The 23,170-nt window shown below is 48.5% G+C and overlaps 1 pseudogene; it reads right to left on the reverse strand.

The window, feature by feature from the left end:
• Positions 1 to 2,199: 2,199 nt before the first annotated feature.
• On the reverse strand, positions 2,200 to 8,458 carry LOC123067501 (uncharacterized; annotated as a pseudogene).
• Between the last annotated feature and the right edge of the window lie 14,712 nt (positions 8,459 to 23,170).

Here is a 23,170-nt window from a genome sequence, read left to right on the forward strand (position 1 = left end):
TTTTGTTGATTGTGCTTCCTCATGTCATGCTCGATGGACATATCATACTCACCACAAGTTTGCACCCTATGCATGGATTGACTCACATTATGATTGCCTTGTTGCATCTTGTATTCCCAAGCCATCCATGATATATGATCTTGTTCACTTCCTTAGCAAATTTGTTGTGATCTTCCTTGATGTCATATTCATACATCATGATCATATTGCCCATCATCAATTGCATGACAACATAATCACATTGAGCACCAATTACCATGTTCATGCTCTGGATAAACCATCCCATTATGACATCATTTTGCACAATGGTCGCATTAATCACATTCACCACACCTTTGTGCATACGACAAATGAATTTTCTCATATGAATGCTTTACATCTCATTCTACATCTTTTGGATAAGCATCTTGTGCCTTGCCACGCACTATCTTGCCGCAAGGACTCATTCTTACATGATGGACACTTTGTGTGTGCTAACCGTTGTATTTCCGAGTATCGCTTGTGTTTGCTCATTTTGCATGTCTATCACTCCGGAGACACCTTGGAGTCCTTGGATTGCGCAATGCCTTCATCTACGTCCAACTACAAGTCCGTCCACGACAATCGTTTCCATGCTGATGAGGATCACGAACCGAGGTCGGATCTTTCCCAAGGGGGGGGGGAGATGATGCGGAGCATCCCACGTTCATCCCCATGTACACTCCGACTACTCTCCAAGCCCCAAAAGGACATATGACGAGACCTCGAATATACACCATTGTACACAAGGTGAACTCGCTCCTCTATGAATCGTCACTTTCTACATGTGAGACATGGCTACTACCTCAAACATGTGTGCTATGCATGTCCAGGAACCAGGAGGAAGGCCATGGAATAGCTAGGAGCATTGGACAAGATGGCGAGGACACCAAGCGCGAGGAACAAGAGGAAGAGCTGCCTGAAAGCTACAGCTCTCGGATGACCGACGATCTTCGGACGTTCGACGCATGGAGACTCCACCAGCCAAATCGACTCTAGCCGAGGCTACCTACAACACCTGGACGACCGCCCCACGCCGGACGTCTAACACTCATCAGCGCCTGGACGACCGACCCCGACCGGACGTCCGACACCAACAGTCCAGTACAGAAACATCGGAAGTCCGAAGACCTTCGGACATCCGACGCCACCTGTCCAGAGCCAAAACGCCGGACGTCCGACAAGCACCGGACGACCGGACCCTTGCGAGCCACCGGACGTTCAGTACTTGTCGGACGACCGAAGCCTGTATGTGCGCAGCTTCGGGCCCGAGGCCCATGTACCCTTTCACTTCGCCCCCATTTGCACTTAGACTATAAATAGACCTCCTCCTCCTCCTAGAGAGGGTCAGCATTGGTTTAGCTCATTTGGATAGAGCTTTGCTCATCCATACAGATCTCCTCCTCGTGAGAGACCGCGACATCTTCGGAGAAGATCCACCTGGATTCAAGACCCCTTTACGGGAAGATCCCTCGTGGATTCAAGACCTCCTCTCGGAGATGAACTACCGCCACTTGTATCGTCCTTTGTTGGATTTGGATCTTGTACCCTTTTGTGTTTCGAGGATCTATCACATGTGTGACTTTGTTCTTGTTGGTTGAGTGTTCCCTCGTGTTTTTCCCTCGTTCCCCTCCTCGTGTTCTTCGTGTTCCGCGTAGGGATCCTCTTCAAACGTGAAAGATCGGCCTCTAGGGTTCTACCCTACATCACTACGCTTCTCCTCCACACCTTCGCCAGCCCCAGTCTTGTTCGGCCACCTCTGGGCAGGCCGCGACGGGACCGGGATGGGTTCCCACCTGGGCGCTTTTCTCGTCTTTTCCTCCTTCCACTGCAGTGCCTGGGGGAGGGAAAACGAAAAGAGGGGATCACGGGGCACTTATCTTTTTTCAATCTTAAACTTGTAGGCACTTGCCAAATTTTAGTCCAAATAATGTAATCACTCGAGTCCATGTTCATGTTCTGTAATGCTTGTACTTGTATCAGCATGTTAATGAAAAGGGATAATTGCATTTGAGCCCTTAGTTGGGTCACACTCGACAGGTTTACCCCTAGTTTTCGAAAATCCGTGGTGTTGGCCAAGTGTGTCCGGTACCCTTGTGTTTTGCCCTTCCGTCCCAATTCCGTCCGGACAAAGGCATTTGACCGTTAGGGAGACATTTTTCTGGACTATTTTGCCCCTCCTCACAACTTCTGTTGAAAATCAAAGAAAAACAATGTTCGCTTACATGTGGGACCCAACTAAATACAAAAGGAAAAAAGAAACATAAAAAACTCTCTCTCCTCCCTTTCCCATCCTGGCGCCGCCGCCCTGGCCGGCACTGATGGGCCGCGCTGGCGTGGTCACCCACGCACTCGATGGATCGGGGCGGCGCGAGGCCCCAGCGTGTCTCCTGCGCACGAACACGAGCGGGGAACAGGGCGGCGCCGGAGGTCAACGGGCGCAGGAATCCGCCAGGAGAGACGAGATGGTGTGGGTTGCACAGATCCAGAACTGGGACGACAGATCTAGTGCGGCTGCTCGCGGTCGTGCTCGAAATCACCGGCGGCAGAGAACTACCAGGCGGCGACGGCCTCCTATTGCACACGTCCTGCAGCATCGCGTCTCGCGCCGCCTCCTGCAGCTCCTGCGAGGGCCGCACCCCGTCAGAGGCCGTCTCCCCAAGGGCGACAAGCATGCTCTTGGGGTCCTCGAACCTGCAGAACCCGGCGACGGCGATGCCGTAGGTGGCGGCGTCGGGCCGGCATGGAGAGTCGGGGCGGCAGAGCCAGCGGAGCATGGAGGCGGCCTCGCGGGTGTGGCGCATCGTGAGGAGGTGGCCGAGGAGCGGGGTGGCGAGGGGCGGACAGGGTGGTGGCGGAGCGCGGTGAGGAGGGCGAAGGCCGGGGTGAGCGTGGGCAGGGAGGCGAGGTGCTCGGCGAGCGGGGGGAACGGGAGGCGCTCCGGGGAGCCGGGCTGGAGGAGCGCCACGGAGAGGAGGCGGCCGACGGCGGGGACCTGGCCCTCGGAGATGAGCCGCGGGATGAGCGCCGAGATGGTGTCGAGCTCGGACGGGCTGGGAAATAAACATCTTTTTTTAAGATGACATGTGGGTCATACATAGCAGTGAGACATTTAGAAGAAAAAACATTCCAGTCTATGACAGGTGGACCCACTGATCTTGTTGTCTTGTTTGACTGGTCTTTGCCAACACATACAAAGGGTAAACTGGTCCAAAAACTTGTCTCCTTAACGGTCAAACGTCTTTGACCGGACGGAATAGGGATGGAAGGGCAAAAGCACAAGGGAACCCGACTCACTTGGGCAAGACCACGGATTTTCCAAAACTAAGGGCAAACCTATCGAGTGTGACCCAACTAAGGTCTCAAATGCAATTATCCCTAATGAAAAAGATAAACCTTGCCGGGAACCCGTGCATGTATATGTCCATGCAGATGTGGGATGCCTCTTTAATGTAAATAAACGAGTTTTTCCCGGCGGGCTATCCTGCCGGCACCCTTTTTGTCTGCCGGAGAGCCACATCTGCCGGGTTATAGACAAAGAGACCAGCCCCCCCCCCCCGCCAACTTCCTTTTACCAAAGGCCACTGCGACCATCCTAAACGAAGCAGTGTTCGAGTCAGGAATGGGAGCACCTAAGTCTAAAAAGAGTGGCGAGGTTTTATAATGCATAAGTTATAGCTTACAGAACATGAATGGACAAGAGGTAGAACTTATCTGTTTGGCTTGCCGGCGGTCGCAGTGTTGGGCAATCTTCTCAACTTTGTGTCGAAGCCAAGTTCGCGGCAAGAACCTGCAGCTTCATGCAGATGAGAATGAATGCAGGATGTGATCCTATCTATATGCATATGCAGATGCTCATGAAATGCTTATGAAGTGATCTAGAATGCTCATGCATGCATGCAATCTAGGTTTCGCCCCCCCTACAATGCTTCTTTATTTTCTCTTGCACGGGGTCATCACCCCGGCTTTGTACAAGGGGTTACATGCAACTAAGGCAAGGCCTGTACAAATGGGTGGCTGTCGGGCTCGCGCCTTATGGGTAGAACTTGCGGAGATGCTCAATATTCCATGAGTTTTGCAACATAGTGCCATCCTCGGTCTCTAGACGGACTGCGCAAAGGTCTGGTGACTCGTACTACCCGGTAAGGGCCTTCCCACTTTGGTGATAACTTGTGTGTACCCTTGGCGGACTGAACGCGCCTAAGGACAAGGTCACCTTCCTCAAAACACTGGGCATGAACCCTGGGGCTATGATAGTGACGTAGGGCTTGCTAATTGCATGCAACATGCATAGCAGCCTGGAGACAGTTCTCCTCGAGTAGCACAGGGTTGTCACGTCGGTGCTGATCTTGCACGACTTCATCGTAAGAAAGCACTCGAGGTGACCCATAAATGAGTTCCGTGGGGATAACTACTTCTGCCCCATAGACCAGGGAGAAGGGAGTCTGCCCGGTAGCTCGGTTTGGTGTCGTTCTGAGGGACCAGAGAACCACCGGTAGCTCCTCGATCCACAGCCTATCGTGCTTCTACAACGTATCATAGGTTCTTGTCTTGAGTCTGTGTAGCACTTCAGCGTTCGCCCTCTCAGCTTGTCCATTGCTCTAGGGGTGTGCCACAGAGGCAAATGAGATCTTGCACCCGAGGGCATGAACATATTGCATGAAGGCGCGACTCGTGAACTGGGTGCCGTTGTCGGTGATGATCCTTGCAAGAACTCCAAAACGACACACCAGATCTTTCAAGAACTTGATAGCTGACTCGGCAGTCACCTTTGTCACGGCAGTCACTTCCGGCCACTTTGTAAACTTGTCGATGGCAACGAACAAGAATTCAAAGCCCCCGATTTCTCGGGGGAAGGGGCCGAGGATATCGAGCCCCCAGACCGAAAATGGCCATGATAGAGGGATTGTCTGAAGAGCTTGGGCAGGCAGGTGGGTTTTCTTGGAATGGAACTGGCAGGCTTCACACTTAGTGACTTGCTCGACCGCATCTTGGAGGGCTGTGGGACAATAGAATCCTTGCCAGAATGCTTACCCAACTAATGCCCTTGATCCAATGTGGGAGACGCACATTCTTTTCCGTATCTTAGCCAACAGTTCCTTTCCTTCTTCCCGACAAACGCACTTCAATTTCACACCATTGGGCCTCCTTCTGTACAGAGTTTCATCGACAAACTAATACATACTGGCCCTTCGGGCTACTCTTTCAGCTTCGTCTTGATTGCCGGGAAGCTCTCCGGTCTGGAGGAAGAGAACAATGTGTCTTGCCCAAGTTGGAGCCTAGGGCTCGGCAGCGAGGACTAGAAGCACCTCCTCTGCTGCGGGAGCACCAGCCTCGTATGCGGGGTCCATGGGCCTGGCTGGAGGGGGCGGTTTGGCAGGCTGCGAGGAGTTGTTTCCAGTAGTGTCTCTGCCGGGAGTGGACGGCTCTAATGGTGTCCAACTTTCTCCTTCTTCGGGCCATTGATATGGAGGGCTGAGTAAGACGGAGAACAAAAGTTTCTGGTTCCACAGGAAGCTTCTGCATAGCACACTTTGACAGATGACCAGCTATGCTGTTTTCCGCACGGGGTACGTGCTCTGTTTGCAATCTGACAAACTGCTCCTCCAATCTTATCACTTCCTCAACGTATGCCTCCATCAATGGACCTTGATAATCCTTGTTGACTTGTCTCACCATCAGCTGTGAATCTCTCAAATGATCAGCTTCTTAATTCCCAATTCTGCTGCAATCCTGAGCCCGGCAAGGAGCCCTTCATACTCTGTTGTATTGTTGGTTGCTTCCTCCGGGCAAAATGCATTTGGACGACGTATTTCAAGTGCTCCCCGGAGGGGGCGACAAGAAGCATGCCAGCCCCTGCACCTTGCAGGGAAAAGCACCATCAAAATACATAATCCATTCTTGGGGTGATTCCTTGCCAGGGATAACTGTCTCTGTCACTTCCTCACCAGGGGTTGGCGTCCATTCTGCAATAAACTCTGCCAACGCCCTGCTCTGGATAGTTTATGTGCTCTCAAACTTCAAACCAAAGATGGATAGCTCCAAAGCCCACTCCACTATCCTGCCGGTGGCCTCTGGGTTTTGGAGTATCCATTGCAACGGGAAATGAGTAACAACCATGACCTCATGGGCTTGGAAATAGTGGCGCAGTTTCCTTGAGGCCACGATGAGTCCAAAAATCAACTTGTGCACACCAGAGTACCTCGATCTAGCCCCCTGTAACAAGGAGCTGACGAAGTACACTCGGCGTTGCACCACTTTCTTCCTTGCCGCATCCTTGGGGTCACCTTCGTTGTCATGCTCACTGATGTCCTGATCCTTGTCTGACTCTGCCAATCTCTGCTCACTTTCTTCCTCATTCACTTCTCTCTATGCTACCAGGGCTGCACTGACCACTTGGTTGGTTGCCGCCAAATATAGCGGTAGCGTCTCCTGGGGTTTGGGAGCAACCAAAGTAGGCACGGAGGAAAGGTAGACCTTCAACTCTTGCAAAGCTACATCTGCTTCCGGGGTCCACTTCATAGGACCAGCCTTCTTCAAAATTTTGAAGAACGGCAGGGCACGCTCGGCAGACTTGGAGATGAATCTGCTCAGCACGGCAACACATCCCGTTAGGCGCCTCACATAACTGTCCTCGACGCTTGTATCTGCTCAATGGCCTTGACCTTGTCGAGAATAGCTTCGATCCCCCTGTGGGACACAAAGTACCCAAGCAGCTTGCCACAGGGAACGCCAAAGACACACTTCTCTGGGTTGAGCTTCAAGTTGATCTTGCGCAGATTTGCAAATATTTCCTCCAAATTTTGGATAAGAGTTGCTTTGTCCTTGGTTTTGACCACAATATCATCCATGTAAGCTTCAATGTTTCTGTGTAGCTAAGGTTCACAACCAATCTGGACTGCCCTTGCAAAGGTGGACCCAACATTCTTTAGTCCAAATGGCATGCAGACAAAGTAGTATGTACCACATGGAGTGATGAATGACGTCTTCTCCTCATCTTCTTTGGACATGAAGATTTGGTGATATCCAGAATAGGCATCCAGAAACCTGAGCAAATCACATTCTGAAGTGGAACCCACAATCTGATCAATACACGACAAGGGAAACGGGTCCTTCGGACAAGCCTTGTTGATATTGGTGAAATCAATGCATAGCCTCCACTTCCCGTTTGCCTTCCGGACCACCACTGGGTTTGCTAGCCAAGTGGGATGTAGCACTCCTCTGACCAAATAAGTTGCCTCAAGCTTCTTGATCTCTTCTGTAATAAACGGCTGCTTCTCCAATGCCTACTTCCGGGCTTTCTGCTTGACAGGTCTGGCGTGTGGGCAGACAACAAGGTGGTGCTCAATTACCTCCCTAGGAACACTGGGGGTATCAGATGGTTTCCATGCAAACACATCGATATTCGCCCGCAGGAAAGCAATGAGAGCGCTTTCCTATTTGTCATCGAGGGTGGCGCTGATAGTGAAAGTACCATCAATGCCAGCCAGCCCTGCATCTTCACAGTGTTGTAGGCATAGTGGGATGCCGCCATGAATTTAGCCAGAGTCGGGTGTCCAAGAATCTCATTGTATGGTAGGGGGAGATCAACTACGTCAAACACAATCTTCTCAGTCTGGTAATTCAGTTCTCCCCCAAACGTTACCGGCAACATGATCTTTCCCTTAGGATGACTCCTACTAGGATTAAATCCTTGAAACGTGTTGGTAACCTCTAGCTCTTCCTCTGCTATCTGAAGCTTGCTAATAACTGCTGGGGAAATCAGATTCAACTCGGACCCACCGTCCACCAGCATCTTTGTGACCTTGAGCTTGCGAATTGTTGGAGAAACCAACAATGGCAGGCACCCTACCGTAGTGGTGCGGCTAGGATGATCCTCTTTGTCGAAGATGATGGGTGTACGGGACCATTGGAGCTGCTTCCGGGCCTCTGGCGCTGAATCCACAACAATGACTTCTTGTGCCCACCGCTTGAGCTGGCGGTGAGAGGTGTGCAGAGATGCACCCCCGTCAACGCATAGGGTGTCAATGGCCTTTTGAAACTCTTGCTCACTGGTTTCCTCTTCATCCCCTCTATCACTCTCATCATCATGGGCTTCTTTCTCTCAACCCCTGGCGGGTTTTCCTTGGTTCCGAAAGGGCTTGCTAGGGCAATTCACTTCACTGCCTCAGCCCTTACCGCCAGCAATATTATGACCCTTTTCCTTATCACACTTCTCATATTATGCTCTCTGTCTCTTGATTAACTGCTCAACCTGATAGCATTCTTGAAGGTCGTGGCCCTTGGTCCGATGGATCTTGCAGTACGGTCCATCACCATTCCCAGCCTTCTCGGCAGCCACAGCTTCCCAGCAATCAGCGCACACGGCAACCTCCTTACCGGGGGTCTCAGCCTTGGCGGTCTTGCTAGTACTTGGGGTGCCTGATCCTTCAACAGCCATCACTGCCTTATCCCTCCTCTTCTTACCGCGCTTCTTGCTCGTCTTCTGACCGGTGGACTCATCATCATCCTCCGAATCAACATTGGTGCAATCTTCCTCTCCGGGCAACTTCCTTCCCTCCTCCATCCGAGCACACTTATCCACTAGGGGGTACAACTCCTTCACAGTCTTGGGCAATCGCACGTTCATCTTAGAACGAATCAGGTAGTTGCGCACATTGGACTGAAAGGCAGCTATCACAGTTGCTGGGTGGATATTTGGAATATTTCTATGAACTTTGCTGAATCTCCGTAAATACTTACGAAGGGTTTCTCCTTCCTTTTGTTGGAGAAGCTGCAGATCACTGGGTCGGCCCAGCTCCTGGTGGCCACCGGTGAAGGCACCGATGAACTCATGGCACAGGTCGGTCAAGGACGAAATAGAGTTCTTCGGTAGGTGCATCAGCCAAGACCTCACATTGGACTTGAGGGCCAAAGGGAAGTAGTTGGCAAACACTTTCTCATCTCTTTCCGCGGCAGCCTGAACAACGATGGTGTAGATGCTCAGGAACTCTCCCAGGTTCAGCCTCCCATCGTACTTCTCAGGTATCTCTGGCTTGAACATGCGAACGGACGGCCAACTGACTTGCCGCAGCTCACAGGTGAAGGAAGGGCAGCCAACCTCGAAAGGTAGGGGCCCGCCAATACTGAGCGCAGGCTCGTCGACGTCGGGGCCGTCGCGCCCGTCGGCTTGGAGGAGGTCATCGTGGCACTGCTCGACGACGCACACATCTCCTCTCCGGTTCTGCTCTGGGGTTCACCGTTGGCCTGGGCATGCTCAAGGGTCAGAGGAGGCCATCGAGACATTGTTGAGTCTTGATTTGGTCGCGCTCGAGCTGGCTGCCGTGGCGGGGATAAGACCGTGGGAACGGCTCCCACCGTACGGGCAGCAGCAGGAGCCGTCGCCATCGCTTGGGGAGGCCGTGGCGGGTCAGCTCATCGTGATCCCTCGGCTTTGGCGAAACCAAGCAGACTTTGGATGGTGGCTGACACTCGTCGATCTGCTCGGCCGCTGGCAAAAACCTCAGCAGCAGCTGAGCACGTGCCATGGCCTCCAAGGTTGTGCTTGCATAGACAATGATGAAGTCGATTGCACCGTCGCTCGGCTCCTGACGGAGCCAGTGGCGGTAGCACTGCGCCCCCACTGTTGCGGTGCAACCACCTAGATGGAAGGATGGTGACGTGGAGGCACTCGAGGGCCAGAGGCTCTGTTGGGTGCAACAACTCGGTCGACCCGCCCGAGGGAAAGTGTCCGCGTAGTGGTCATGCCTGCGGCAGGGGCGGTCAGAGGGCGGCGGTTCACCCCAGACCGAGCGCCATCACTGTGGCTGTGCCCGTCGGCGAGCAGAGTGTGGCCGTCGGGGTGTTGCTGATGTTTCTCTTCTCCGGTGCCTCTTGCTCCTGCGCCGTCCATGGGGGAAGTGGTGGCGGTGCCGCTTGCTCTGACCACATCCCCAATAGTGTCGCGTCCTCATGCGGCTCTGCGCCCCCTGCAGTGTTGGAGGCCGCGGGCGGCGGGGCCTTTGAGGTTGACGGATGAATCGAAGAAGCTGGTTTCTTCTTGGGTGCCATGGTCGATGGCACCGTCGAAGATGCAGATGGTGATGAAGGTGACACGCTGCTCACACCTTCAGGTTCACACAAGCGACACCCCCTACCTGGTGCACCAAAGAAGTCACGGGATACCACGGCCACCTATGGGGCCAGGATGGCCCTTTGCTGGTTTGGCAGGGGGTCTTCGCATTGCACAAATAGTAGACCAATGTGAGACAGCACTGCAGAGATCACACGGGCAATTTTACCTAGGTTCGGGCCGCCGTGAGGCATAAAACCCTACTCCTTCTTTGGTGGTTTGATGGTGGAAATGTGGTGGGGGAACGTAGTACACTTGCCTGACAAGGGTTGCCTCAGGGCGGCAGCGACTATGCGCATATGGGGGTGCGGGTTATCTAACTTTCTAGCCCTGCGAACCATTGCCATGGGCCTCCTTTTATAGGTTAAGGGGTCACCATAGTGGCAAATCAGTCATTAGACATTGATAATATAGCAAACAGTGCTATCATACCTAAATCTGTAGGCTGACAAGGCGCATTTAATGCACCTCTTAACGTCACGTCGTAGGTTTCCTGACAAGGCTTGCCAGGCTATCTTGCCAGTTGCACGCGTGCTTGTCTGACACGTTATAGGATGGGTGTCATCTGTGGGTTTTCTTGGTAGAAAGGGGCTGCCATATGGCGAACGGCTGCCACCTAATCCCTTTGCGGCTTGACACCGCACTGATAAACGATGTGAGTCATGGTGGAGTGGTCGGTGAGGTGATCTGGCCTCCGCAAGTCCCGGTAGGCCCTGCCGGGATGCCTTGGTCATCTTCTTCTGGGGGTGGCCTTGCCCCTTGCCGGGCTCGCCTGCCCGGCAAGGGATGCCTCTTTCTTGATGATATCTTGCTTCTCTGGCTTGGTCTTGGTCCCTCTAATCTGCTCGTTGGACCTTTGAATCTCTTGGTTTCTTGTACTCTGTCTTGGACTGGTGCTTCAATCTTGATCTTGTGCCTGTGCACAGTCAGAGCAACAGACCCAGGGTTTGTTGCACCAACAGTGTGCTCAGTGGACAATATATATAACATGTAGAGTAAAAAAGCGATGCAACAAGTGTACAACCTCTTTGGTGAAGCCATGTCGATCTCAGCATGATTGGGTTGGTCGGTGAGGATGCTCCAGCTGATGTGGCTGTCGGAGGAGGGGAAGAAGATCTTAGGCATCTAGAGATGGAGCCGAGGGTACTGTTCCACTGTGATGGAGGGTTTCGTCATTGGAGCAGCTCCGGTGAGTTGTACGACGGCGAGGCTGAAGCGGGACAAGAGAGACAACGTTAACCTGAGTGGAATTCTGGTAGCATCTCCAATATATGATGTAAAATACATAACCACAAAGTGCTATATGTAAAATACATCAGCCACTCATCTCTGAGCTTAACTGTCGAAAATGAATTTAACTGTCGAAACTGAATTTTACTGTCGAAACTGATTTTTTCTATCGAAACTGAATTTTACTGTCGAAACTGAACACACTAGTAGCAGAAAAGCAGTAGTAGCAGCAGCGCACAGAGCAGCAACACGTGCGAGAGCCAGGGCAGCTGGTCGTGTAGCAGCATCTCGGGTAGCAGCTGCAGGGGCTTAAGCGAGAGCAGGATCTGCTGCTCATGTAGCAGCAGCGCGAGCAAGAGTAGAGCAACAGCACAAGCAAGAGCAAGAGCAGTAGCACGAGCAAGAGCAAGAGCAGACCATGCAGGTGACCGAGATCAAGAGCAGAGCAGCAGCGCGAGCGAGAGCCAAACCAGTAGCAACTCCTACCGATGTGGACGTCGTCGCCGAGGGAGCGACGCCGTGGAGAAAGTGGCTGGCGATGCCATCATAGATGGAGCCGCGCCATGTCAGCTCGGGACCAAGTGCTGACAGCACCATGAGATCGAATCAAGAAGAAAATGCAATGATTAGTGTAGAACCTATTTGGTGGTGTCGATTAGGCCTCAGCTTCATCCGAGGAATCGGTGATGGTTCTGCTCTCCCAAGGGTGCAGGTGAAGACGGTGTTGTGGGAATGGAGGTGGTGCGAAAGACGAGGCAAACATCGGGGCAACTCCTTGGAAGTGGAGGACGGGGTGGCAGAACCGGCGGGACGACAAGATCGATGATTGATCCTCATCCTGTGCGGTGGATGAGGATGTTGAGGTGTTGTTGTGGGCGGCATCGTCGGGCAAGAGGCTCCGGCTGGGTGGCGGACGGAGGAGGGTGTGAGGCTTAGCGGATTTTCGTGGCCTCAGTGTATGGATGGGGGCGGAGGGGATGGGAGGGGGGAACCATGGCTTAGGGACGCGCTTGTCCAAAATGTGGGGTAAGTTATGAAAGTACCCCCGCCAATTTGAGCTAGGCGGTTCTTTCGGTTCAGGGGTATCACGGGAATTTCGCAGGAGGTGGGAGTTTTCGCGCGCATTGTAATTTTGGGATAGCAAGGCGTGGGTTGAGATGGAGGGAGTTTTTCGAGCACAACAAGACAAAGAGATATCTTAAAATTGCGGGGTAACAAGGCGCGGGTTGAAGAGGCGGGAGTTTTGCAGCACGATAGACAGAGATGCTAGCTTGAAATTTCGGCATAACAAGGCGCGACTTGAAATTTCGGGAGAGCAAGCTTAACGTGTACAAAAAAAGGCAATTCGCACCCCACTAGAGAGAGCCATGTCCCGTTTTACTATATTACTAGAAATGCATTCAAATACAACAACAAAAAACTTAAAAAATCGGGAAACAAGCTTAACGTGTATAGTACCAAATCAATTTACACTTCCCTCAATAATAAAAAAACAATCCGTGTTGTCTAGCATATGGACTAAATTTGAGTACATTTTCCCTGTTTGAATGAGATTGTACTCAGGTTAGTTATACAACCATCTAAATATTATGTTCACAACACATGACATGAATATAGGAGTAGTAAATTCCCATATAAATATGAACTACATGTACATACGATCTTGAATTCAAATATATGTATGCATTTTCTATTGAATTCAAATCATAGTACATGTATGCTCTAGCTAGATGTTCGGAATCTAAACCATGTATGATACTATGTACAATGTGTTTAACACATACAACTAACACATACAACACACACACACACACACACACACACACACACACACACCATTTAGACTAGTAAGGTACATGTGCATTGCACACATGAGATTTGGCAACCAAATTATAAATAGATACCACAATATAGCATGTAAGCTTTGAGTCATATATGCATGATGTAGATGTTCGTTTAATTCTTATAGTTCATTTCATTCAAAATCAATTAGTTTTTATAAAAAAGCTAATCTATTTTAAGATTCATGGAATTGTGCATTGTAAAGCATAAAGTAAAACAAATAATGGCAATTCATCTAATTTTTTTGGGCAATTATGATACGAAAGATTCCAGAACAAAGGAGAACTGATTGTGTTTTGAGGTTTGTGCATTATGCTTAAATTCAACCATGGAGTCTTCTAGATTGTACATGTGCAAAAATCTGGTGGAATGTAGATGATATCCAACGACTAGTAGTGCTCGGATTTTCCATCTCTGCACCGTCGGATTGGCTTCATCCAACGACCATCTTTCAAAGTTATTCACACACTATATAGGGGTATAGATATAGATATGTGATGCGAAAGCCACCTATCATCTCCAATTTGAATAGTGTGTCCATGCATGGATGCAATGCGGTGAAACGATGCCTACCATCGGTATCTCAAATTCAAATCAGTCTGACCTTGTTCAATGTGTATACAGTATAGCATGCTTGTTTCCAAACCACACCACGCATATCTCAGCTATATTCATGTATGCATGGGTTTCAAACATCATGATCTCTTATGCAAATATTTGAATTCAACTTTACATTGATTACGACCTCACCTTGTCTTCTACACCCACATAGCCGTCTTCTCTTTATAGTTGTACCACTAACTTTATCTCGTGCATGCATGCACACACACTACCACTCGGCATTATCCATCGCACACATGCAATCTTTTTCTTCAGGTCGGTCTCCCATGCACACACACACACACACACCCACTTCCCCCTCTTCATCACTTCGGGCATTCTTTATCTCTCACATGCATGCGTAACGATCGATGTTCCTCTATATGTGTGTATATATAGCTAGGTCTTTCCCAATTTTCCACACAAACCGATCAATCTATATATCTAGTCAGGACTCACCTCTTTCCCACGTACACATCAATCAATCTACCGCTCTATATAGGACTACATAGCTAATACAACCACATTATCTATCCATCGTTACCTCTCATCATCCATGCCTTCCGCTTCATCTCACAGACGCGAGCACAATGGCGAAGACAGGGGGCATCAAGGGCCCTGCCCCCGCTAACATCACTATATATTGAGGCTAATAGGAATGTGATCACTAGATCAATTGCTAGTAAAATGGTTTAAGTTGATGAATTGGCCCTCCCCATAAAGGATTAGCAATGCTTGCCCCCCTAGCTCAATTAATTTTCATGGCTCGGCCACTGCACGCAACCTCACATGTTCTCGCCCCCTCTCTTTAAATATCGATCTCGCACTTGTGCACTCCTTCACAGTCTCCCTCCACTTGGTCCCTCGCATCATCTTCCAGCCCCCCATATCCCAGTGTTTGTATGCTCGTAGAGCTCTTCCCTCCATTTGTCTCTATTGATATCTCGCGCGGTCGACCCCTCCCCTCCCTTCTCGTATATCACCCCGGCCCCATGCACATACATGTATGTATATAGGCCTCTCCTTCACACAAATTGCATTGACATGTATTCCCTCACCATATCTCAGTATCTCTCTCACACACAGACTACGTGCGCGGAAGATAAGAGGTGCACACATGCACTCGTTCCCACATACAAACGCACGGGTGCATGGTGGAGCACATTTGTACAAAAAATGAGCATGTAGAAAGGCTTTAGATGATGTGCCACTAGTCTATATCTATACTTCTATATCTATATCTATATCTACTAGCAATGTGCCCGTGCGTTGCAACAGATCCAAAGTAGAATAGTACTTGTTCACAAACTTCAAAGAAAACACTAAAAATATATTACATTTCACTCAAAATATATTTCTTTGGTTGTTTTGTTGAGGCGAGGGAGGGACGTGGTTGCTTAGAGATAATAAGGAGTTTTCTGCAAATTGGAGCAGAGAAGTGGGCTATTGTTGCAAAAATACCACAACTTACCTCACAGCCGTTAGATGCAGATCTAATGGTCAGAAATGACAGATGGCAGACACACCATCATCACCTACTGAGTATTTTATGGGAGTAGAGATATCTATTGTTGGGGAACGTTGCATGAAAATAATAATTCTACGCACACGCAAGATCTATCTATCCATGGAGATGCATAGCAACAATAGGGGGAGAGTGTGTCTACGTACCCTCATAGACAGTAAGCGGAAGCGTTTCACAACGCGGTTGATGTAGTCGAACATTCTTCGTGCTCCAACTGATCTAGTACCGAACGCACGACACCTCTAAGTTCTGCACACGTTCAACTCGATGACGTCCTCGCCTTCTTGATCCAGCAAGACGAGTGAAGTAGTGGATGAGTTCCGGCAGCACGACGGCGTGGTGACAGTGATGGTGAAGTGATTTCCACATGGCTTCGCCTAAGCACTACGAAAAAATGACCGGGATGTAAACGGTGGAGGGGGCCGCCGCTGTAACATCCCAAATTTTCAATTTGGAATGTTATACATAGTTCATCATATGCATATCATATTTATTTGCATTTTGGATTTTGATCCTAGAAATTCTAAGCAACTCAAGGACCCACGGAGAGAGTTTGGGATTTCATTATTTTCATATTTGAATTTTCTCAAATTTGAAAAGAGGATCATTTTGGTTTTAATGTTTTTTTCTTCGAATATTTCCAATATTAAAATAAAGGAGAGGAGATAAAATGACTTCTCCAAAATAAAATAAACATTGGAGGAAAAATGTTAAAATCAATTAAATATTTTATTTGCTATTTTATTTGAATTAGAAAAACATGCATTTTTCAAAATTGCATTTTAACCCAGAAAAATGTTCATGTTGTCCTAAATATTAGGAGAAGACTGTGAAATTTATTTTGAGGATTTTAGGATTTTTATTTATTTTATTTAGGATTTTTCCGTTCTGGCGAAATAGTTTTTAAAAAATAAAAATAAAATCTGCACCGAACTGGGCCGGCCCAGCCGAGCCAGGCCAAGGCCCAGCCGCCGCCACCGCCTTCCCCGCGCCCGAGTTGGCCCGAGCCGGACTCCGGCGGGAGTCCGGGAGCGCCCCGCCGCCGCCGCTTGGCCCCTTGGCCAAGTAGGACCACCCCTCTCCTATAAGTACCGCCGTCGCTGCCCCCACTCCACCCCGTCCCAAGCCGCCGCCCACCGCAGCCCGCACCACCGCCGCCAGCCGAGCCCGCGCCGCCGCCAGCCGAGCCCGCGCCGCCGCTCGCACCCCGCGCCCGCGCCACTGTCGCCCCACGCCGCCCCGCCTCGTCGGACATGCCGGAAGCCGCCGCCGTCGACCGCCGGTTTTCACTCGGTTTTAGGTATAAAAAACCGTTCGTTTTTTAGGGTTAGATCGTTTTTTCTCAGTTTTTCATTTTAGATCTATTCTGCTAACGTTCATTCGTTAGTTCGTATTAACGAACGAATTCGTTCGTTTGTCTCTGTTAGCGGACGTTCGTCCGATAGATTTTTCTGTTTCTGTTTTATTTTTTTTTCGCCAGGGACCTATCCACGATTATTTTTATCGCAGATTAGCCCCTGATCTTCAGACCCTCGCAACTTTTTAACTGTTTGTCCAAATCCAGTGAAACCAACGCCAAAATCTTCATCTCGAGCTCCTCTTTCGAGTTAATCAACTTGAACATGGTTTTGACAAATTAAAATTTGGTTTCAAGCAGATTTGTATTCGAATTTCTTTTGATCGTAGTTTGAGTTTCGTAGCTCCGATTCGATTGATTCTTTTTGCAAATCAAAGTTCTTCAGTTGAACTTTCAGATTGGATTTTCTTATTTGAGTTTTACTCGTGCATCTATGCTTGAGTGCTTATGTATGCTATTGTTTGTTTGCGACAGAATTCCCGGAGTGCGAAGCGTGCTGCTACGAGTCTCTAGGGTTTGCATATCGTCAGCAAGGCAAGTAACACTTTGGTCATATCTTTTTTTACCCAGTTTTATGCATTAGTTCCAATCCTCAAACATTGCATGATTAGGATTTGATTAACATGTTGGTTTGGGAAGTAGATGATGAGGTAGAACCTATTGCCTTTTATTATCAAACCATTGGGAGTTACTTCTACGTTATGCTCAGGTTGCTATGCTATGCTCGTAGACGTGGATTGGTTGAGCGTATCCATGACATATGTGAGAGTTGTTAATTAATGGTTAACTTAAGGTGGCTACTTGAATACACATATGGGTGGATTGGTTGCGGGCACCTGGAGAATCCAGTGTTGTCCTAGGATATCCGGGAGTACCCGTGTGATCATCATACGGTTCGCCACCCAGACTCAAAGGGATCATAAGATTATTCACGCTAGAAACTTTCGTGTGCAGCCACAAGCTAATATGGGCTCTAGCATAGTTGAGTATGTTGCATGACCTCTTTCAATGGTGGGCTAGCAGATGTAGGGGAAAGTAGGTGTAACTGTCCACCCAGAGTAAAGAGTTAATGTTTCTGAAAGACTGTGTCTCGGTCATCCGTATCTCAAACACCATGTAGTGCGAGAAATCCAATGGAGGCGACCGAGTCTTATGGAGAAAAGTGCGCAAACCTCTGCAGAGTGTACAAACTAATCATGGTTAGCCATGTCCCCGGTTATGGACATCTTGAGTATCTGGTTCTTGGATTATCATGTTGATTTCATCACTCTAAATTAATTTGTTGGGTTATTAATACTGTTTAATTGGGATTGAGTTGGAGGAACCTTCTCAATGTTTAACAACCACCATGATAGTTAAATAAAATATATTCCTTTGTAGTAGGATAAAATTGGCTTTACGCAAAAATAACCATAGAGCTTTCCACCAGCCATATATGCATGTAGTGTTAGCTTTATCTTGTTCATTGCTCTACAGTGTTATTTTGCCAGCATATTCCATGTGCTGACCCGTTTCGGGCTGCAACATATCATGTTGCAGACTTTTTAGACGAAAAGTAAGGTGCACTAGGTCGTTGTCGTGCATTCAGCTATGCCATTGGAGTTGATGGACTCACTTTATCTTCCAAGCCTTCCGCTGTTATCTTATTTAGATGGCCTTAAGCCATATTATTGTAATAAGTTCTCTTTTGAGACATTTGATGTAATAAGTGTGTGATTGCACTCTGTTATAAATCCTTCAAGTACTGTGTGTGTCAGCATTACCAATCCAGGGATGACACGTAAGCATAGAGATTTGACCGTTTGAGGTCGGATCGCTACAGTCGCACACGGCTAAGACAATTTCTGTCGTGTGCTAGGTGCCCCCCCCACATATATATAGGTGGGAGGGAGGGAGGAGCAGCCAAGGGGAGCGCCCAAGTAGGAGGAATCCTACTTGGGGTCTCTCCCAAGGTGGCGCCCCTCCTGCCATGTATAGGAGTGAGGGAAAGGCAAGGGAGGGTGGCGCACCCCCTTTCCTTTCTCCCATGAGAGGGAAAGGCAGGAGGGGCTAGCCCTCTCCTCTTTCCTTCCCTAGGGATTTTTGGCTAGGGAAAGGGGCGCACCAGCCCCCTATGGGCTCGTCTGTCCCTCCCTTGGCCCATTAAGCCTATATACATGCCGGGGGTGCCCGGAACCCCTTCCGATGACCCAATTTCTTCCTTGTGCGTCCCGAAACACTTTCGGTGTCCAAATACCATCGTCCTATATATCAATATTTACCTCTCGACCATTTCGAGACTCCTCATCATATCCATGATCTCATCCGGGACTCCGAACAACATTTGGTCACCAAAACATATAACTCATATAACACTATATCGTCAATGAACGTTAAGCGTGCGGACCCTACGGGTTCAAGAACTATGTAGACATGACCGAGACACCTCTCCGGTCAATAACCAATAGCGGAACCTGGATGCCCATATTGGCTCCTACATATTCTACGAAGATCTTTATCGGTCGAACTGTTATGACAACATACGTAATTCCCTTTGTCTATCGGTATGTTACTTGCCCGAGATTCGATCGTTGGTATCTCTATACCTAGTTCAATCTTGTTACTGGCAAGTCTCTTTATTCGTTCCATAATACATCACCTTGTGAGAAACTCCTTAGTCATTTTCTTGCAAGCTTATGATGTGTATTACCAAGAGGGACCAGAGATACCTCTCCGAAACTCAGAGTGACAAATCCTAATCTTGATCTATGCCAACTCAACAAACACCTTCAGAGATACCTGTACAGTATCTTTATGATCACCCAGTTACGTTGTGACATTTAATATCACACAAGGTATTCCTCTGGTATCCGGGAGTTGCATAATCTCATAGTTGAAGGAATATGTATTTGACATGAAGAAAGCAATAACAATAAACTGAACGATCATAATGCTAAGCTAACGGGTGGGTCTTGTCCATCACATCATTCTCCTAATGATGTTATCCCGTTATCAAATGACAACAAATGTCTATGGTTAGGAAACCTTAACCATCTTTGATCAAGAAGCTAGTCTAGTAGAGGCATACTAGGGACACGGTATTTGTTTATGTATTCACACATGTATTTAAGTTTCCGATCAATACAATTCTAGCATGAATAATAAACCTTTATCATGAATAAGGAAATATAAAATAGCAACTTTATTATTGCCTCTAGGGCATATTTCCTTCAATATCCCACTTGCACTAGAGTCAGTAATCTTGTTCACATTGTCATGTGATTAACACCCATAGTTCACATCGCCATGTGACTAACACCCAAACAGTTTATTAGAGTCAATAATCTAGTTCACATCGCCATGTGATTAACACCCAAAGAGTACTAATGTGTGATCATGTTTTGTTTGTGAGAGAGGTTTAGTCAACGGGCCCGCCACATTCAGATCTGTATGTATTTTTCTATTTTCTATGTCTACAATGCTCTGCAGGGATCTACTCTAGCTAATTGCTCCCACTTTCAATACATATCCAGATTGACACTCAGAGTCATCTAGATTAGTGTTAAAGTTTGCATTGTCGTAACCCTTTATGTCGTGGTTTTGTCGCGGCAGATGTCCTAGTGGAAGGACTTAGGTGTGGAGCCATCGCAACTAGGTTAGCTTAAAGGGTTGAACGGGATAAAGGATACAAGGAGTTTACCCAAGTTTGGCCCCTCAAGGTGGAGCTAAAAGCCTACTCCTGCTTCTAGTTGTATTGCTTGGGTTTAGATTACAAAGGAGCGATTACACTTGACCTAGTTCTCGATTGCATGTTTCTCGAGTTAACCCGCAGCCGGGTCTCACCTTTATATACACGGGTTGTGTCGTGGATTTGTCACGACAGATGTCCTAGCAAAGGACTTAGTCGTGGAGCCATCGCTACGAGTTTACTTGAAGGGGTTTTAAAGCGGACACAAAGACACGAGGGTTTTATACTAGTTCGGCCCCTTCGATGAAGGTAAAAGCCTACGTCTAGTTGTGATGGAATTGATATGATCTCGATGGCTAGGGAGCAAACACGCTTCGCCTAGGCTCGAGTTGTGGTTGTCTGTCCTGAACCGCCACCGGGTCGTCCCCTTATATACACGGGTGACGCCCGTCGGTCCATAGAGTCCTAACCGGTTCATACTCGTATTCCGGTTGCTATCTCCCTATTCCTTGCTTACAATACAAGTCATACATCAGGCTGGTTTACGGCTACATGCTCTAACCGACTACAGGCCTTGGGCCTTCATCCGTTTACGCCACTAATGAAGTTAACCCGGCCCAAGTAGGCCGGTTTACGCCCAGTGGTAATATCCCCAACATTAGGCCCCAGATTGATTTGAACTGGTTCATGTCAATCCTTCACACCATCTTGCGTCTTGGATATCTTCTGTTTAATTGGCAAATCTCCATGTCGTCATTATTTTTAGTTGCTATAAACCGGCATGACGTCATCAGTTTTGGTTACTGTAAACCGGCATGACGTCATTATGAAGTTCATAATGCCCTCTTAATGACAGCTCCTGGATTCGCGCGTTTGACCTAGCTCGGTTGCCTTATAAATAAGACCGAAGGGTCATTTCCTTTCTCTTCCCCTTCATCCCTTCTTCTTCTTCTTCCTCACGTCGCCGGCTTTGCAGCTCCGCCACCACCGTCGACCGCTGCCTCGTCTCGGGCCGCTGCATCAACCTGAACGTACCAGAGTGATGCGGCGTCTTTCCGCATCTTCTCCGTTCCCGGTAAGTCCTCTCTCCTTCTTAACCTAGATCTGTTCTTAGGGTTCCATGTTCTTGCTATGTTCATTGCGCGTTCATAGCTGTTCTCTGACCTGGAATGCATCTGTGGACTCTTGCCGTGCTTAGTAGCGATCCCTTTAGCATCCGCCTGCTATCTCTCCTCCAAGCGCATAGATCTCCCACACATATCCGCTCAATGGTTCACTTCTGTTTCCGCCTTAGTCTTCGAAATATTTCCTGTTTTTATGAGCTTGCTGTAGATCCGCGGTTGTAACATGATTTTGTGAAACTTGTTTCTGCATAACTAGTTATCCATAGTTTCAATTGCTTCCGATGCTTAGGCCAGGCGGTTTAACTTCGCCATAAAGAAAAAATTGCTAAACCGGTATATATATCATTAGTCCCCTGGTTGAACCGCCAGAATCCATCTGATGCTGCGTTGTAGAAGATCAGATTATTGGTACTGCCTCCGGTTTACCATAATTAAATCAACACCTTTTTATCCGGCATGTCCTTGAACCGGATCACTTATTTCTTGTAGATCTCGTCATGGCCAAACAAGTGTACGAGTGCAACTGGGTTCCCTCCCGTGTCACAGAATCACAGCTGAATGATCTAGTCCTGATCGGCGCTTTGGATAACAAAGATAGGATTCACTGGAGGGTTCCTGGAGATGAATGTCCTCCTACGCCCCAGGAAGGAGAGGTCGTGGTCTTCGCAGATCACATGGCCCGGGGCTTCAAACCGCCCGGCTCCAAATTTTATCGGGATGTGTTAGCCAACTTTCAACTCCGTCCACAGGATATTGGTCCCAACTCCGTCACCAATCTATGTCACTTTCAAGTACTTTCTGAGGCATACCTTCAAGAGGAGCCTTCAGTCGAGTTATTTAGAGATCTCTTTCATCTGAACCGCCATACTGAATTCACTGACGGCCCTAATACTGAACTTGGCGGTATGGCCATTCAAAAAAGGAAAGAAATCACCTATCCCCACGTCAAACTCCATACTCACCCCAAGGAATGGAACACAACTTGGTTTTATTGCAAGGATACCTCTCCTGACAATGAAAATCCCTTGCCTGGCTTCCGTCCGGAATGGCTCAGCAACACTCACCCTTTTCCACAAAGGCTAAGCGCCAAGGAGAGAATTAAATACGCTCCTCAACTATCCAAGCTCCGGGCCTTCATGGTCAATGGTTTAACAGGAATAGACCTTGCACGCTGCTGGATATCATGGAGCATTTTGCCTCTAAGCCGGCGCCCAAATTTGATGTGCGAGTATACTGATAGTGTCGATGACCCACTCCGACACACTAAAATTCAGCTCCCTGATGACGAAGTCACAGAATCTGTGAAAGAGATGCTGAATGAACCGGAGCACCTCTGTGCTCAAACCGGTCTGCCTCCTTACTGCACCACCAACAAACCGCCAGCGGTAATATTTTAATTGCTCTATTGTTGAACCGGTTACTATTTTATATGCTCAACATTTAATTACTGCTGATCCAGGGTGATAATCCATTTTGGAGCAAGAAACTTCCTCAAGACAAAACGGAAAAGGCAGGACGGCCAACCCGGCCCAAGACCAAGGTTATCAAGAAGCCATCTCATAAGAGAAAAACCACCGCTTCATCTGACCCAGCCATTGATGATGATGTGGGTAATCCGGATCTTGAGGTAGAACTTGATTCACTTGGCTTGCTTTTTACACGCCTTATTGATGATAATGCTTGTCAGGATGACGCT

Source organism: Triticum aestivum, chromosome 3B, assembly GCF_018294505.1.
Source record: "Triticum aestivum cultivar Chinese Spring chromosome 3B, IWGSC CS RefSeq v2.1, whole genome shotgun sequence".
Lineage (NCBI taxonomy): Eukaryota > Viridiplantae > Streptophyta > Magnoliopsida > Poales > Poaceae > Triticum > Triticum aestivum.